General features: G+C 46.1%; 8 non-coding genes across 8 annotated transcripts; all 8 read right to left on the bottom strand.

Annotated features, from left to right (window-relative positions):
* Positions 1 to 695: 695 nt before the first annotated feature.
* LOC130348288 (U2 spliceosomal RNA) lies at positions 696 to 886 on the bottom strand. Its single transcript, XR_008886044.1, has one exon. It is a non-coding gene; the product is annotated as a U2 spliceosomal RNA (small nuclear RNA).
* A 2,083-nt stretch (positions 887 to 2,969) lies between these two features.
* LOC130348287 (U2 spliceosomal RNA) lies at positions 2,970 to 3,160 on the bottom strand. The gene has a single exon (XR_008886043.1). It is a non-coding gene; the product is annotated as a U2 spliceosomal RNA (small nuclear RNA).
* A 2,086-nt stretch (positions 3,161 to 5,246) lies between these two features.
* Positions 5,247 to 5,437, bottom strand: LOC130348244 (U2 spliceosomal RNA). The gene has a single exon (XR_008886010.1). It is a non-coding gene; the product is annotated as a U2 spliceosomal RNA (small nuclear RNA).
* A 2,094-nt stretch (positions 5,438 to 7,531) lies between these two features.
* LOC130348286 (U2 spliceosomal RNA) lies at positions 7,532 to 7,722 on the bottom strand. Its single transcript, XR_008886042.1, has one exon. It is a non-coding gene; the product is annotated as a U2 spliceosomal RNA (small nuclear RNA).
* A 2,095-nt stretch (positions 7,723 to 9,817) lies between these two features.
* LOC130348285 (U2 spliceosomal RNA) lies at positions 9,818 to 10,008 on the bottom strand. The gene has a single exon (XR_008886041.1). It is a non-coding gene; the product is annotated as a U2 spliceosomal RNA (small nuclear RNA).
* A 2,096-nt stretch (positions 10,009 to 12,104) lies between these two features.
* LOC130348284 (U2 spliceosomal RNA) lies at positions 12,105 to 12,295 on the bottom strand. The gene has a single exon (XR_008886040.1). It is a non-coding gene; the product is annotated as a U2 spliceosomal RNA (small nuclear RNA).
* Positions 12,296 to 14,397: 2,102 nt separating this feature from the next.
* On the bottom strand, positions 14,398 to 14,588 carry LOC130348282 (U2 spliceosomal RNA). Its single transcript, XR_008886039.1, has one exon. It is a non-coding gene; the product is annotated as a U2 spliceosomal RNA (small nuclear RNA).
* A 2,088-nt stretch (positions 14,589 to 16,676) lies between these two features.
* On the bottom strand, positions 16,677 to 16,867 carry LOC130348280 (U2 spliceosomal RNA). The gene has a single exon (XR_008886037.1). It is a non-coding gene; the product is annotated as a U2 spliceosomal RNA (small nuclear RNA).
* Between the last annotated feature and the right edge of the window lie 1,456 nt (positions 16,868 to 18,323).

The following is an 18,323-nucleotide window of genomic DNA, read 5'->3' as shown; positions in this document are numbered from 1 at the left end:
AAGGGCCTCGCACCTTCTGATGCATCAGGTAGGTGCACAATAGCATAGCCTAACCCTCTGTACTTTGGTCTATATTGATGCGGGACATAGACAGCCAGCTGATGACCAATCCATTAGTGCAATGGATGGCTGGAAGCATTTGTCTTTGCCTTTGCAATACCACAGAAGCAATGCATGGTCAATGTACAGCAATGACACACCTGTGTGAACAGCCAGGAGACCCCCCCCCCCCCCCCCCATGTTATGTTACATAGTTACATAGTTAGTACGGTCGAAAAAAGACATATGTCCATCAAGTTCAACCAGGGAATTAAGGGGTAGGGGTGTGGCGCGATATTGGGGAAGGGATGAGATTTTATATTTCTTCATAAGCATTAATCTTATTTTGTCAATTAGGAACATTCAGCACCCACCCGCTATCAAGGCAGCTGCCTATCATGTCATGCCCTACCTGCACAGGTGTGCTGGCTACTCAAATGATCCAATTAAGGAGGCCATTTAGTCAGCAGCAGCAGAAGTCCTGTGCCTGGACGCTCCAACAGCGGCCAGACACAAGCAGAAGCAGCAGAAGCAGCAGCAGCAGCACCACCTTTTGTTTTTTGGCTGCAGCAGCAAGGCCCACAGGGCTGGCTAGCTGGCTAGCCAGCAAGCAGGTAGCAATGAAAGTAGGAATCTTTCTTTTTAACCCTGTAAGGGGGTGGTGCACTGTACCCGAAGATACTGCCATATCGGGTCAATGCATAGGGCGACGGAAGCAAGCTTCGAAATCGGCCCCCGTTCTCAAAAATCCATTTAATATATGGTCCCCAGATAGGGGACGTATCAGATATTAAACTGATAAGAACAGATACTACACTTGATCTTAGCCAAAAGGCCGAGAAGCGATAACCGTGAAAGGGGCGGGCCCAACAAGGTCCCCTTCATGGGCACTATCACTGCTTGCTGTCAGGGAGGCTGCCAGACAATTTTCCATGCACACTCTGGGCTGGGGGGCAGTCAACCACCAGTACACACAGCAGAACCTAAACCCATACCATTATTGCTAAGCAGCAAGACAGGGGCCCATTGCACTCCCACGGGGCCTTTTTAAATGCAATCCATAACCCGGATTTGCCAGGAACCCTTCTTACTCCTCCTACTTGCATGTGACACTGGGCTTAGGATCTGCATAGGAAACACACACACAAGCACACACCTACCTTTGTTGCCTGCAGATGCCTCCTTGGCTGTCCCCAAACGGTATCAAACCAACACCCACGGGAAGCTGTAAGCATAGAGGACATGCCTGCACCCCATTGGACTTACCTGTGTGGGTTAAATCCGGGTTATTTGACAACCTATGGCGGTGATGGTTCTGCTCAGGCAGAGCAGTGCTGATGCTCCTCATAAAGCTGTCGCTGCTGTGAAGGTTCTAGGTGACATCACAAATCCCTATGGTTACATACACAACAAAGCTGGGTTGTTGTTGTTTACACTCTGCAAGGCCTGTGGAAGTGAGTGACATCATAGCACTGTAGTTCTGAGGGTTCTAGATGGATGCAACAATCTCCTGTTGCTTCTATGAAGGCCATAATAGACGACATCACCAAACAGCTCCATAGTCACATACACAGCAAAGGAGAGATGTTGTTTACACCTAGTGATGTCAGTGGTATTGAGTGACATCACAGCACAGTGCTAAGGCTCCTGGGCCTGGACACAGCAGCGGCTGCAATATCTCAACGGAGAATACGTTTATATATATGTGTGTGTGTGCGCGTATATATATATATATATATATATATATATATATATATTTCTCCGCCGAAATCACTTTTAAACCCATTTCCACCTTTTTTTCCCTTCTCTTCCTCTTACTTTTTTTTCACGTTTTTTTACGTTTTTCTCCTTTTCGCCTCTTTTCTGGGCGTATTATTCTTCTTTTTCTTCTTTTTTTTCGTCTAATGCATACCCCATCAGTGCAGCAATGCTTATTCAATACCGCCAGCAGATGGAGACACTGGGGGATAATTTTCTAAGGATTTATACTGATTTTTCCTGTCTGAATTTGTCGCACAGAAAGTTGCAGGCCAAATATGTGTGACATTTCTGCGACTTTAGCTTCTAGAGCATTTTTACAACATTATACATAGGTGCTGAATACATAAAAAGCGACTGTTCAGCGACAGACAAGTCGCATCGGCTGAAAGTAGGCCAGAATGTCAGTCCATGTTGGAGCAGGTTTAGATACAGTCTAAAGCATAGATCTCAAAGTCTGTGCACAGAATTTAGCAAGGGCCTCGCACCTTCTGATGCATCAGGTAGGTGCACAATAGCATAGCCTAACCCTCTGTACTTTGGTCTATATTGATGCGGGACATAGACAGCCAGCTGATGACCAATCCATTAGTGCAATGGATGGCTGGAAGCATTTGTCTTTGCCTTTGCAATACCACAGAAGCAATGCATGGTCAATGTACAGCAATGACACACCTGTGTGAACAGCCAGGAGACCCCCCCCCCCCCCATGTTATGTTACATAGTTACATAGTTAGTACGGTCGAAAAAAGACATATGTCCATCAAGTTCAACCAGGGAATTAAGGGGTAGGGGTGTGGCGCGATATTGGGGAAGGGATGAGATTTTATATTTCTTCATAAGCATTAATCTTATTTTGTCAATTAGGAACATTCAGCACCCACCCGCTATCAAGGCAGCTGCCTATCATGTCATGCCCTACCTGCACAGGTGTGCTGGCTACTCAAATGATCCAATTAAGGAGGCCATTTAGTCAGCAGCAGCAGAAGTCCTGTGCCTGGACGCTCCAACAGGGGCCAGACACAAGCAGAAGCAGAAGCAGCAGAAGCAGCAGCAGCACCACCTTTTGTTTTTTGGCTGCAGCAGCAGCAAGGCCCACAGGGCTGGCTAGCTGGCTAGCCAGCAAGCAGGTAGCAATGAAAGTAGGAATCTTTCTTTTTAACCCTGTAAGGGGGTGGTGCACTGTACCCGAAGATACTGCCATATCGGGTCAATGCATAGGGCGACGGAAGCAAGCTTCGAAATCGGCCCCCGTTCTCAAAAATCCATTTAATATATGGTCCCCAGATAGGGGACGTATCAGATATTAAACTGATAAGAACAGATACTACACTTGATCTTAGCCAAAAGGCCGAGAAGCGATAACCGTGAAAGGGGCGGGCCCAACAAGGTCCCCTTCATGGGCACTATCACTGCTTGCTGTCAGGGAGGCTGCCAGACAATTTTCCATGCACACTCTGGGCTGGGGGGCAGTCAACCACCAGTACACACAGCAGAACCTAAACCCATACCATTATTGCTAAGCAGCAAGACAGGGGCCCATTGCACTCCCACGGGGCCTTTTTAAATGCAATCCATAACCCGGATTTGCCAGGAACCCTTCTTACTCCTCCTACTTGCATGTGACACTGGGCTTAGGATCTACATAGGAAACACACACACAAGCACACACCTACCTTTGTTGCCTGCAGATGCCTCCTTGGCTGTCCCCAAACGGTATCAAACCAACACCCACGGGAAGCTGTAAGCATAGAGGACATGCCTGCACCCCATTGGACTTACCTGTGTGGGTTAAATCCGGGTTATTTGACAACCTATGGCGGTGATGGTTCTGCTCAGGCAGAGCAGTGCTGATGCTCCTCGTAAAGCTGTCGCTGCTGTGAAGGTTCTAGGTGACATCACAAATCCCTATGGTTACATACACAACAAAGCTGGGTTGTTGTTGTTTACACTCTGCAAGGCCTGTGGAAGTGAGTGACATCATAGCACTGTAGTTCTGAGGGTTCAAGATGGATGCAACAATCTCCTGTTGCTTCTATGAAGGCCGTAATAGACGACATCACCAAACAGCTCCATAGTCACATACACAGCAAAGGAGAGATGTTGTTTACACCTAGTGATGTCAGTGGTATTGAGTGACATCACAGCACAGTGCTAAGGCTCCTGGGCCTGGACACAGCAGCGGCTGCAATATCTCAACGGAGAATACGTTTATATCTATGTGTGTGTGTGCGCATATATATATATATATATATATATATATATATATATATATTTCTCCGCCGAAATCACTTTTAAACCCATTTCCACCTTTTTTTCCCTTCTCTTCCTCTTACTTTTTTTTCACGTTTTTTTACGTTTTTCTCCTTTTCGCCTCTTTTCTGGGCGTATTATTCTTCTTTTTCTTCTTTTTTTTCGTCTAATGCATACCCCATCAGTGCAGCAATGCTTATTCAATACCGCCAGCAGATGGAGACACTGGGGGATAATTTTCTAAGGATTTATACTGATTTTTCCTGTCTGAATTTGTCGCACAGAAAGTTGCAGGCCAAATATGTGTGACATTTCTGCGACTTTAGCTTCTAGAGCATTTTTACAACATTATACATAGGTGCTGAATACATAAAAAGCGACTGTTCAGCGACAGACAAGTCGCATCGGCTGAAAGTAGGCCAGAATGTCAGTCCATGTTGGAGCAGGTTTAGATACAGTCTAAAGCATAGATCTCAAAGTCTGTGCACAGAATTTAGCAAGGGCCTCGCACCTTCTGATGCATCAGGTAGGTGCACAATAGCATAGCCTAACCCTCTGTACTTTGGTCTATATTGATGCGGGACATAGACAGCCAGCTGATGACCAATCCATTAGTGCAATGGATGGCTGGAAGCATTTGTCTTTGCCTTTGCAATACCACAGAAGCAATGCATGGTCAATGTACAGCAATGACACACCTGTGTGAACAGCCAGGAGACCCCCCCCCCCCCCCATGTTATGTTACATAGTTACATAGTTAGTACGGTCGAAAAAAGACATATGTCCATCAAGTTCAACCAGGGAATTAAGGGGTAGGGGTGTGGCGCGATATTGGGGAAGGGATGAGATTTTATATTTCTTCATAAGCATTAATCTTATTTTGTCAATTAGGAACATTCAGCACCCACCCGCTATCAAGGCAGCTGCCTATCATGTCATGCCCTACCTGCACAGGTGTGCTGGCTACTCAAATGATCCAATTAAGGAGGCCATTTAGTCAGCAGCAGCAGAAGTCCTGTGCCTGGACGCTCCAACAGGGGCCAGACACAAGCAGAAGCAGAAGCAGCAGAAGCAGCAGCAGCACCACCTTTTGTTTTTTGGCTGCAGCAGCAGCAAGGCCCACAGGGCTGGCTAGCTGGCTAGCCAGCAAGCAGGTAGCAATGAAAGTAGGAATCTTTCTTTTTAACCCTGTAAGGGGGTGGTGCACTGTACCCGAAGATACTGCCATATCAGGTCAATGCATAGGGCGACGGAAGCAAGCTTCGAAATCGGCCCCCGTTCTCAAAAATCCATTTAATATATGGTCCCCAGATAGGGGACGTATCAGATATTAAACTGATAAGAACAGATACTACACTTGATCTTAGCCAAAAGGCCGAGAAGCGATAACCGTGAAAGGGGCGGGCCCAACAAGGTCCCCTTCATGGGCACTATCACTGCTTGCTGTCAGGGAGGCTGCCAGACAATTTTCCATGCACACTCTGGGCTGGGGGGCAGTCAACCACCAGTACACACAGCAGAACCTAAACCCATACCATTATTGCTAAGCAGCAAGACAGGGGCCCATTGCACTCCCACGGGGCCTTTTTAAATGCAATCCATAACCCGGATTTGCCAGGAACCCTTCTTACTCCTCCTACTTGCATGTGACACTGGGCTTAGGATCTGCATAGGAAACACACACACAAGCACACACCTACCTTTGTTGCCTGCAGATGCCTCCTTGGCTGTCCCCAAACGGTATCAAACCAACACCCACGGGAAGCTGTAAGCATAGAGGACATGCCTGCACCCCATTGGACTTACCTGTGTGGGTTAAATCCGGGTTATTTGACAACCTATGGCGGTGATGGTTCTGCTCAGGCAGAGCAGTGCTGATGCTCCTCATAAAGCTGTCGCTGCTGTGAAGGTTCTAGGTGACATCACAAATCCCTATGGTTACATACACAACAAAGCTGGGTTGTTGTTGTTTACACTCTGCAAGGCCTGTGGAAGTGAGTGACATCATAGCACTGTAGTTCTGAGGGTTCAAGATGGATGCAACAATCTCCTGTTGCTTCTATGAAGGCCGTAATAGACGACATCACCAAACAGCTCCATAGTCACATACACAGCAAAGGAGAGATGTTGTTTACACCTAGTGATGTCAGTGGTATTGAGTGACATCACAGCACAGTGCTAAGGCTCCTGGGCCTGGACACAGCAGCGGCTGCAATATCTCAACGGAGAATACGTTTATATCTATGTGTGTGTGTGCGCATATATATATATATATATATATATATATATATATATATATATATATTTCTCCGCCGAAATCACTTTTAAACCCATTTCCACCTTTTTTTCCCTTCTCTTCCTCTTACTTTTTTTTCACGTTTTTTTACGTTTTTCTCCTTTTCGCCTCTTTTCTGGGCGTATTATTCTTCTTTTTCTTCTTTTTTTTCGTCTAATGCATACCCCATCAGTGCAGCAATGCTTATTCAATACCGCCAGCAGATGGAGACACTGGGGGATAATTTTCTAAGGATTTATACTGATTTTTCCTGTCTGAATTTGTCGCACAGAAAGTTGCAGGCCAAATATGTGTGACATTTCTGCGACTTTAGCTTCTAGAGCATTTTTACAACATTATACATAGGTGCTGAATACATAAAAAGCGACTGTTCAGCGACAGACAAGTCGCATCGGCTGAAAGTAGGCCAGAATGTCAGTCCATGTTGGAGCAGGTTTAGATACAGTCTAAAGCATAGATCTCAAAGTCTGTGCACAGAATTTAGCAAGGGCCTCGCACCTTCTGATGCATCAGGTAGGTGCACAATAGCATAGCCTAACCCTCTGTACTTTGGTCTATATTGATGCGGGACATAGACAGCCAGCTGATGACCAATCCATTAGTGCAATGGATGGCTGGAAGCATTTGTCTTTGCCTTTGCAATACCACAGAAGCAATGCATGGTCAATGTACAGCAATGACACACCTGTGTGAACAGCCAGGAGACCCCCCCCCCCCCCCCCATGTTATGTTACATAGTTACATAGTTAGTACGGTCGAAAAAAGACATATGTCCATCAAGTTCAACCAGGGAATTAAGGGGTAGGGGTGTGGCGCGATATTGGGGAAGGGATGAGATTTTATATTTCTTCATAAGCATTAATCTTATTTTGTCAATTAGGAACATTCAGCACCCACCCGCTATCAAGGCAGCTGCCTATCATGTCATGCCCTACCTGCACAGGTGTGCTGGCTACTCAAATGATCCAATTAAGGAGGCCATTTAGTCAGCAGCAGCAGAAGTCCTGTGCCTGGACGCTCCAACAGGGGCCAGACACAAGCAGAAGCAGAAGCAGCAGAAGCAGCAGCAGCACCACCTTTTGTTTTTTGGCTGCAGCAGCAGCAAGGCCCACAGGGCTGGCTAGCTGGCTAGCCAGCAAGCAGGTAGCAATGAAAGTAGGAATCTTTCTTTTTAACCCTGTAAGGGGGTGGTGCACTGTACCCGAAGATACTGCCATATCGGGTCAATGCATAGGGCGACGGAAGCAAGCTTCGAAATCGGCCCCCGTTCTCAAAAATCCATTTAATATATGGTCCCCAGATAGGGGACGTATCAGATATTAAACTGATAAGAACAGATACTACACTTGATCTTAGCCAAAAGGCCGAGAAGCGATAACCGTGAAAGGGGCGGGCCCAACAAGGTCCCCTTCATGGGCACTATCACTGCTTGCTGTCAGGGAGGCTGCCAGACAATTTTCCATGCACACTCTGGGCTGGGGGGCAGTCAACCACCAGTACACACAGCAGAACCTAAACCCATACCATTATTGCTAAGCAGCAAGACAGGGGCCCATTGCACTCCCACGGGGCCTTTTTAAATGCAATCCATAACCCGGATTTGCCAGGAACCCTTCTTACTCCTCCTACTTGCATGTGACACTGGGCTTAGGATCTGCATAGGAAACACACACACAAGCACACACCTACCTTTGTTGCCTGCAGATGCCTCCTTGGCTGTCCCCAAACGGTATCAAACCAACACCCACGGGAAGCTGTAAGCATAGAGGACATGCCTGCACCCCATTGGACTTACCTGTGTGGGTTAAATCCGGGTTATTTGACAACCTATGGCGGTGATGGTTCTGCTCAGGCAGAGCAGTGCTGATGCTCCTCATAAAGCTGTCGCTGCTGTGAAGGTTCTAGGTGACATCACAAATCCCTATGGTTACATACACAACAAAGCTGGGTTGTTGTTGTTTACACTCTGCAAGGCCTGTGGAAGTGAGTGACATCATAGCACTGTAGTTCTGAGGGTTCAAGATGGATGCAACAATCTCCTGTTGCTTCTATGAAGGCCGTAATAGACGACATCACCAAACAGCTCCATAGTCACATACACAGCAAAGGAGAGATGTTGTTTACACCTAGTGATGTCAGTGGTATTGAGTGACATCACAGCACAGTGCTAAGGCTCCTGGGCCTGGACACAGCAGCGGCTGCAATATCTCAACGGAGAATACGTTTATATCTATGTGTGTGTGTGCGCATATATATATATATATATATATATATATATATATATATATATATATTTCTCCGCCGAAATCACTTTTAAACCCATTTCCACCTTTTTTTCCCTTCTCTTCCTCTTACTTTTTTTTCACGTTTTTTTACGTTTTTCTCCTTTTCGCCTCTTTTCTGGGCGTATTATTCTTCTTTTTCTTCTTTTTTTTCGTCTAATGCATACCCCATCAGTGCAGCAATGCTTATTCAATACCGCCAGCAGATGGAGACACTGGGGGATAATTTTCTAAGGATTTATACTGATTTTTCCTGTCTGAATTTGTCGCACAGAAAGTTGCAGGCCAAATATGTGTGACATTTCTGCGACTTTAGCTTCTAGAGCATTTTTACAACATTATACATAGGTGCTGAATACATAAAAAGCGACTGTTCAGCGACAGACAAGTCGCATCGGCTGAAAGTAGGCCAGAATGTCAGTCCATGTTGGAGCAGGTTTAGATACAGTCTAAAGCATAGATCTCAAAGTCTGTGCACAGAATTTAGCAAGGGCCTCGCACCTTCTGATGCATCAGGTAGGTGCACAATAGCATAGCCTAACCCTCTGTACTTTGGTCTATATTGATGCGGGACATAGACAGCCAGCTGATGACCAATCCATTAGTGCAATGGATGGCTGGAAGCATTTGTCTTTGCCTTTGCAATACCACAGAAGCAATGCATGGTCAATGTACAGCAATGACACACCTGTGTGAACAGCCAGGAGACCCCCCCCCCCCCCCCCCATGTTATGTTACATAGTTACATAGTTAGTACGGTCGAAAAAAGACATATGTCCATCAAGTTCAACCAGGGAATTAAGGGGTAGGGGTGTGGCGCGATATTGGGGAAGGGATGAGATTTTATATTTCTTCATAAGCATTAATCTTATTTTGTCAATTAGGAACATTCAGCACCCACCCGCTATCAAGGCAGCTGCCTATCATGTCATGCCCTACCTGCACAGGTGTGCTGGCTACTCAAATGATCCAATTAAGGAGGCCATTTAGTCAGCAGCAGCAGAAGTCCTGTGCCTGGACGCTCCAACAGGGGCCAGACACAAGCAGAAGCAGAAGCAGCAGAAGCAGCAGCAGCACCACCTTTTGTTTTTTGGCTGCAGCAGCAGCAAGGCCCACAGGGCTGGCTAGCTGGCTAGCCAGCAAGCAGGTAGCAATGAAAGTAGGAATCTTTCTTTTTAACCCTGTAAGGGGGTGGTGCACTGTACCCGAAGATACTGCCATATCGGGTCAATGCATAGGGCGACGGAAGCAAGCTTCGAAATCGGCCCCCGTTCTCAAAAATCCATTTAATATATGGTCCCCAGATAGGGGACGTATCAGATATTAAACTGATAAGAACAGATACTACACTTGATCTTAGCCAAAAGGCCGAGAAGCGATAACCGTGAAAGGGGCGGGCCCAACAAGGTCCCCTTCATGGGCACTATCACTGCTTGCTGTCAGGGAGGCTGCCAGACAATTTTCCATGCACACTCTGGGCTGGGGGGCAGTCAACCACCAGTACACACAGCAGAACCTAAACCCATACCATTATTGCTAAGCAGCAAGACAGGGGCCCATTGCACTCCCACGGGGCCTTTTTAAATGCAATCCATAACCCGGATTTGCCAGGAACCCTTCTTACTCCTCCTACTTGCATGTGACACTGGGCTTAGGATCTGCATAGGAAACACACACACAAGCACACACCTACCTTTGTTGCCTGCAGATGCCTCCTTGGCTGTCCCCAAACGGTATCAAACCAACACCCACGGGAAGCTGTAAGCATAGAGGACATGCCTGCACCCCATTGGACTTACCTGTGTGGGTTAAATCCGGGTTATTTGACAACCTATGGCGGTGATGGTTCTGCTCAGGCAGAGCAGTGCTGATGCTCCTCATAAAGCTGTCGCTGCTGTGAAGGTTCTAGGTGACATCACAAATCCCTATGGTTACATACACAACAAAGCTGGGTTGTTGTTGTTTACACTCTGCAAGGCCTGTGGAAGTGAGTGACATCATAGCACTGTAGTTCTGAGGGTTCAAGATGGATGCAACAATCTCCTGTTGCTTCTATGAAGGCCGTAATAGACGACATCACCAAACAGCTCCATAGTCACATACACAGCAAAGGAGAGATGTTGTTTACACCTAGTGATGTCAGTGGTATTGAGTGACATCACAGCACAGTGCTAAGGCTCCTGGGCCTGGACACAGCAGCGGCTGCAATATCTCAACGGAGAATACGTTTATATCTATGTGTGTGTGTGCGCATATATATATATATATATATATATATATATATATATATATATATATATATCTCCGCCGAAATCACTTTTAAACCCATTTCCACCTTTTTTTCCCTTCTCTTCCTCTTACTTTTTTTTCACGTTTTTTTACGTTTTTCTCCTTTTCGCCTCTTTTCTGGGCGTATTATTCTTCTTTTTCTTCTTTTTTTTCGTCTAATGCATACCCCATCAGTGCAGCAATGCTTATTCAATACCGCCAGCAGATGGAGACACTGGGGGATAATTTTCTAAGGATTTATACTGATTTTTCCTGTCTGAATTTGTCGCACAGAAAGTTGCAGGCCAAATATGTGTGACATTTCTGCGACTTTAGCTTCTAGAGCATTTTTACAACATTATACATAGGTGCTGAATACATAAAAAGCGACTGTTCAGCGACAGACAAGTCGCATCGGCTGAAAGTAGGCCAGAATGTCAGTCCATGTTGGAGCAGGTTTAGATACAGTCTAAAGCATAGATCTCAAAGTCTGTGCACAGAATTTAGCAAGGGCCTCGCACCTTCTGATGCATCAGGTAGGTGCACAATAGCATAGCCTAACCCTCTGTACTTTGGTCTATATTGATGCGGGACATAGACAGCCAGCTGATGACCAATCCATTAGTGCAATGGATGGCTGGAAGCATTTGTCTTTGCCTTTGCAATACCACAGAAGCAATGCATGGTCAATGTACAGCAATGACACACCTGTGTGAACAGCCAGGAGACCCCCCCCCCCCCCCCCATGTTATGTTACATAGTTACATAGTTAGTACGGTCGAAAAAAGACATATGTCCATCAAGTTCAACCAGGGAATTAAGGGGTAGGGGTGTGGCGCGATATTGGGGAAGGGATGAGATTTTATATTTCTTCATAAGCATTAATCTTATTTTGTCAATTAGGAACATTCAGCACCCACCCGCTATCAAGGCAGCTGCCTATCATGTCATGCCCTACCTGCACAGGTGTGCTGGCTACTCAAATGATCCAATTAAGGAGGCCATTTAGTCAGCAGCAGCAGAAGTCCTGTGCCTGGACGCTCCAACAGGGGCCAGACACAAGCAGAAGCAGAAGCAGCAGAAGCAGCAGCAGCACCACCTTTTGTTTTTTGGCTGCAGCAGCAGCAAGGCCCACAGGGATGGCTAGCTGGCTAGCCAGCAAGCAGGTAGCAATGAAAGTAGGAATCTTTCTTTTTAACCCTGTAAGGGGGTGGTGCACTGTACCCGAAGATACTGCCATATCGGGTCAATGCATAGGGCGACGGAAGCAAGCTTCGAAATCGGCCCCCGTTCTCAAAAATCCATTTAATATATGGTCCCCAGATAGGGGACGTATCAGATATTAAACTGATAAGAACAGATACTACACTTGATCTTAGCCAAAAGGCCGAGAAGCGATAACCGTGAAAGGGGCGGGCCCAACAAGGTCCCCTTCATGGGCACTATCACTGCTTGCTGTCAGGGAGGCTGCCAGACAATTTTCCATGCACACTCTGGGCTGGGGGGCAGTCAACCACCAGTACACACAGCAGAACCTAAACCCATACCATTATTGCTAAGCAGCAAGACAGGGGCCCATTGCACTCCCACGGGGCCTTTTTAAATGCAATCCATAACCCGGATTTGCCAGGAACCCTTCTTACTCCTCCTACTTGCATGTGACACTGGGCTTAGGATCTACATAGGAAACACACACACAAGCACACACCTACCTTTGTTGCCTGCAGATGCCTCCTTGGCTGTCCCCAAACGGTATCAAACCAACACCCACGGGAAGCTGTAAGCATAGAGGACATGCCTGCACCCCATTGGACTTACCTGTGTGGGTTAAATCCGGGTTATTTGACAACCTATGGCGGTGATGGTTCTGCTCAGGCAGAGCAGTGCTGATGCTCCTCATAAAGCTGTCGCTGCTGTGAAGGTTCTAGGTGACATCACAAATCCCTATGGTTACATACACAACAAAGCTGGGTTGTTGTTGTTTACACTCTGCAAGGCCTGTGGAAGTGAGTGACATCATAGCACTGTAGTTCTGAGGGTTCAAGATGGATGCAACAATCTCCTGTTGCTTCTATGAAGGCCGTAATAGACGACATCACCAAACAGCTCCATAGTCACATACACAGCAAAGGAGAGATGTTGTTTACACCTAGTGATGTCAGTGGTATTGAGTGACATCACAGCACAGTGCTAAGGCTCCTGGGCCTGGACACAGCAGCGGCTGCAATATCTCAACGGAGAATACGTTTATATCTATGTGTGTGTGTGCGCATATATATATATATATATATATATATATATATATATATATATATATATATATATATTTCTCCGCCGAAATCACTTTTAAACCCATTTCCACCTTTTTTTCCCTTCTCTTCCTCTTACTTTTTTTTCACGTTTTTTTACGTTTTTCTCCTTTTCGCCTCTTTTCTGGGCGTATTATTCTTCTTTTTCTTCTTTTTTTTCGTCTAATGCATACCCCATCAGTGCAGCAATGCTTATTCAATACCGCCAGCAGATGGAGACACTGGGGGATAATTTTCTAAGGATTTATACTGATTTTTCCTGTCTGAATTTGTCGCACAGAAAGTTGCAGGCCAAATATGTGTGACATTTCTGCGACTTTAGCTTCTAGAGCATTTTTACAACATTATACATAGGTGCTGAATACATAAAAAGCGACTGTTCAGCGACAGACAAGTCGCATCGGCTGAAAGTAGGCCAGAATGTCAGTCCATGTTGGAGCAGGTTTAGATACAGTCTAAAGCATAGATCTCAAAGTCTGTGCACAGAATTTAGCAAGGGCCTCGCACCTTCTGATGCATCAGGTAGGTGCACAATAGCATAGCCTAACCCTCTGTACTTTGGTCTATATTGATGCGGGACATAGACAGCCAGCTGATGACCAATCCATTAGTGCAATGGATGGCTGGAAGCATTTGTCTTTGCCTTTGCAATACCACAGAAGCAATGCATGGTCAATGTACAGCAATGACACACCTGTGTGAACAGCCAGGAGACCCCCCCCCCCCCCCATGTTATGTTACATAGTTACATAGTTAGTACGGTCGAAAAAAGACATATGTCCATCAAGTTCAACCAGGGAATTAAGGGGTAGGGGTGTGGCGCGATATTGGGGAAGGGATGAGATTTTATATTTCTTCATAAGCATTAATCTTATTTTGTCAATTAGGAACATTCAGCACCCACCCGCTATCAAGGCAGCTGCCTATCATGTCATGCCCTACCTGCACAGGTGTGCTGGCTACTCAAATGATCCAATTAAGGAGGCCATTTAGTCAGCAGCAGCAGAAGTCCTGTGCCTGGACGCTCCAACAGGGGCCAGACACAAGCAGAAGCAGAAGCAGCAGAAGCAGCAGCAGCACCACCTTTTGTTTTTTGGCTGCAGCAGCAGCAAGGCCCACAGGGCTGGCTAGCTGGCTAGCCAGCAAGCAGGTAGCAATGAAAGTAGGAATCTTTCTTTTTAACCCTGTAAGGGGGTGGTGCACTGTACCCGAAGATACTGCCATATCGGGTCAATGCATAGGGCGACGGAAGCAAGCTTCGAAATCGGCCCCCGTTCTCAAAAATCCATTTAATATATGGTCCCCAGATAGGGGACGTATCAGATATTAAACTGATAAGAACAGATACTACACTTGATCTTAGCCAAAAGGCCGAGAAGCGATAACCGTGAAAGGGGCGGGCCCAACAAGGTCCCCTTCATGGGCACTATCACTGCTTGCTGTCAGGGAGGCTGCCAGACAATTTTCCATGCACACTCTGGGCTGGGGGGCAGTCAACCACCAGTACACACAGCAGAACCTAAACCCATACCATTATTGCTAAGCAGCAAGACAGGGGCCCATTGCACTCCCACGGGGCCTTTTTAAATGCAATCCATAACCCGGATTTGCCAGGAACCCTTCTTACTCCTCCTACTTGCATGTGACACTGGGCTTAGGATCTGCATAGGAAACACACACACAAGCACACACCTACCTTTGTTGCCTGCAGATGCCTCCTTGGCTGTCCCCAAACGGTATCAAACCAACACCCACGGGAAGCTGTAAGCATAGAGGACATGCCTGCACCCCATTGGACTTACCTGTGTGGGTTAAATCCGGGTTATTTGACAACCTATGGCGGTGATGGTTCTGCTCAGGCAGAGCAGTGCTGATGCTCCTCATAAAGCTGTCGCTGCTGTGAAGGTTCTAGGTGACATCACAAATCCCTATGGTTACATACACAACAAAGCTGGGTTGTTGTTGTTTACACTCTGCAAGGCCTGTGGAAGTGAGTGACATCATAGCACTGTAGTTCTGAGGGTTCAAGATGGATGCAACAATCTCCTGTTGCTTCTATGAAGGCCGTAATAGACGACATCACCAAACAGCTCCATAGTCACATACACAGCAAAGGAGAGATGTTGTTTACACCTAGTGATGTCAGTGGTATTGAGTGACATCACAGCACAGTGCTAAGGCTCCTGGGCCTGGACACAGCAGCGGCTGCAATATCTCAACGGAGAATACGTTTATATCTATGTGTGTGTGTGCGCATATATATATATATATATATATATATATATATATATATATTTCTCCGCCGAAATCACTTTTAAACCCATTTCCACCTTTTTTTCCCTTCTCTTCCTCTTACTTTTTTTTCACGTTTTTTTACGTTTTTCTCCTTTTCGCCTCTTTTCTGGGCGTATTATTCTTCTTTTTCTTCTTTTTTTTCGTCTAATGCATACCCCATCAGTGCAGCAATGCTTATTCAATACCGCCAGCAGATGGAGACACTGGGGGATAATTTTCTAAGGATTTATACTGATTTTTCCTGTCTGAATTTGTCGCACAGAAAGTTGCAGGCCAAATATGTGTGACATTTCTGCGACTTTAGCTTCTAGAGCATTTTTACAACATTATACATAGGTGCTGAATACATAAAAAGCGACTGTTCAGCGACAGACAAGTCGCATCGGCTGAAAGTAGGCCAGAATGTCAGTCCATGTTGGAGCAGGTTTAGATACAGTCTAAAGCATAGATCTCAAAGTCTGTGCACAGAATTTAGCAAGGGCCTCGCACCTTCTGATGCATCAGGTAGGTGCACAATAGCATAGCCTAACCCTCTGTACTTTGGTCTATATTGATGCGGGACATAGACAGCCAGCTGATGACCAATCCATTAGTGCAATGGATGGCTGGAAGCATTTGTCTTTGCCTTTGCAATACCACAGAAGCAATGCATGGTCAATGTACAGCAATGACACACCTGTGTGAACAGCCAGGAGACCCCCCCCCCCCCCCCCATGTTATGTTACATAGTTACATAGTTAGTACGGTCGAAAAAAGACATATGTCCATCAAGTTCAACCAGGGAATTAAGGGGTAGGGGTGTGGCGCGATATTGGGGAAGGGATGAGATTTTATATTTCTTCATAAGCATTAATCTTATTTTGTCAATTAGGAACATTCAGCACCCACCCGCTATCAAGGCAGCTGCCTATCATGTCATGCCCTACCTGCACAGGTGTGCTGGCTACTCAAATGATCCAATTAAGGAGGCCATTTAGTCAGCAGCAGCAGAAGTCCTGTGCCTGGACGCTCCAACAGGGGCCAGACACAAGCAGAAGCAGAAGCAGCAGAAGCAGCAGCAGCACCACCTTTTGTTTTTTGGCTGCAGCAGCAGCAAGGCCCACAGGGCTGGCTAGCTGGCTAGCCAGCAAGCAGGTAGCAATGAAAGTAGGAATCTTTCTTTTTAACCCTGTAAGGGGGTGGTGCACTGTACCCGAAGATACTGCCATATCGGGTCAATGCATAGGGCGACGGAAGCAAGCTTCGAAATCGGCCCCCGTTCTCAAAAATCCATTTAATATATGGTCCCCAGATAGGGGACGTATCAGATATTAAACTGATAAGAACAGATACTACACTTGATCTTAGCCAAAAGGCCGAGAAGCGATAACCGTGAAAGGGGCGGGCCCAACAAGGTCCCCTTCATGGGCACTATCACTGCTTGCTGTCAGGGAGGCTGCCAGACAATTTTCCATGCACACTCTGGGCTGGGGGGCAGTCAACCACCAGTACACACAGCAGAACCTAAACCCATACCATTATTGCTAAGCAGCAAGACAGGGGCCCATTGCACTCCCACGGGGCCTTTTTAAATGCAATCCATAACCCGGATTTGCCAGGAACCCTTCTTACTCCTCCTACTTGCATGTGACACTGGGCTTAGGATCTACATAGGAAACACACACACAAGCACACACCTACCTTTGTTGCCTGCAGATGCCTCCTTGGCTGTCCCCAAACGGTATCAAACCAACACCCACGGGAAGCTGTAAGCATAGAGGACATGCCTGCACCCCATTGGACTTACCTGTGTGGGTTAAATCCGGGTTATTTGACAACCTATGGCGGTGATGGTTCTGCTCAGGCAGAGCAGTGCTGATGCTCCTCATAAAGCTGTCGCTGCTGTGAAGGTTCTAGGTGACATCACAAATCCCTATGGTTACATACACAACAAAGCTGGGTTGTTGTTGTTTACACTCTGCAAGGCCTGTGGAAGTGAGTGACATCATAGCACTGTAGTTCTGAGGGTTCAAGATGGATGCAACAATCTCCTGTTGCTTCTATGAAGGCCGTAATAGACGACATCACCAAACAGCTCCATAGTCACATACACAGCAAAGGAGAGATGTTGTTTACACCTAGTGATGTCAGTGGTATTGAGTGACATCACAGCACAGTGCTAAGGCTCCTGGGCCTGGACACAGCAGCGGCTGCAATATCTCAACGGAGAATACGTTTATATCTATGTGTGTGTGTGCGCATATATATATATATATATATATATATATATATATATATATATATATATATATATTCTCCGCCGAAATCACTTTTAAACCCATTTCCACCTTTTTTTCCCTTCTCTTCCTCTTACTTTTTTTTCACGTTTTTTTACGTTTTTCTCCTTTTCGCCTCTTTTCTGGGCGTATTATTCTTCTTTTTCTTCTTTTTTTTCGTCTAATGCATACCCCATCAGTGCAGCAATGCTTATTCAATACCGCCAGCAGATGGAGACACTGGGGGATAATTTTCTAAGGATTTATACTGATTTTTCCTGTCTGAATTTGTCGCACAGAAAGTTGCAGGCCAAATATGTGTGACATTTCTGCGACTTTAGCTTCTAGAGCATTTTTACAACATTATACATAGGTGCTGAATACATAAAAAGCGACTGTTCAGCGACAGACAAGTCGCATCGGCTGAAAGTAGGCCAGAATGTCAGTCCATGTTGGAGCAGGTTTAGATACAGTCTAAAGCATAGATCTCAAAGTCTGTGCACAGAATTTAGCAAGGGCCTCGCACCTTCTGATGCATCAGGTAGGTGCACAATAGCATAGCCTAACC

This window comes from Hyla sarda, unplaced genomic scaffold (assembly GCF_029499605.1).
Source record: "Hyla sarda isolate aHylSar1 unplaced genomic scaffold, aHylSar1.hap1 scaffold_879, whole genome shotgun sequence".
NCBI lineage: Eukaryota > Metazoa > Chordata > Amphibia > Anura > Hylidae > Hyla > Hyla sarda.
Note: the sequence above shows the minus strand (reverse complement) of the source record. Positions and strands in the feature narration are given on the sequence as shown.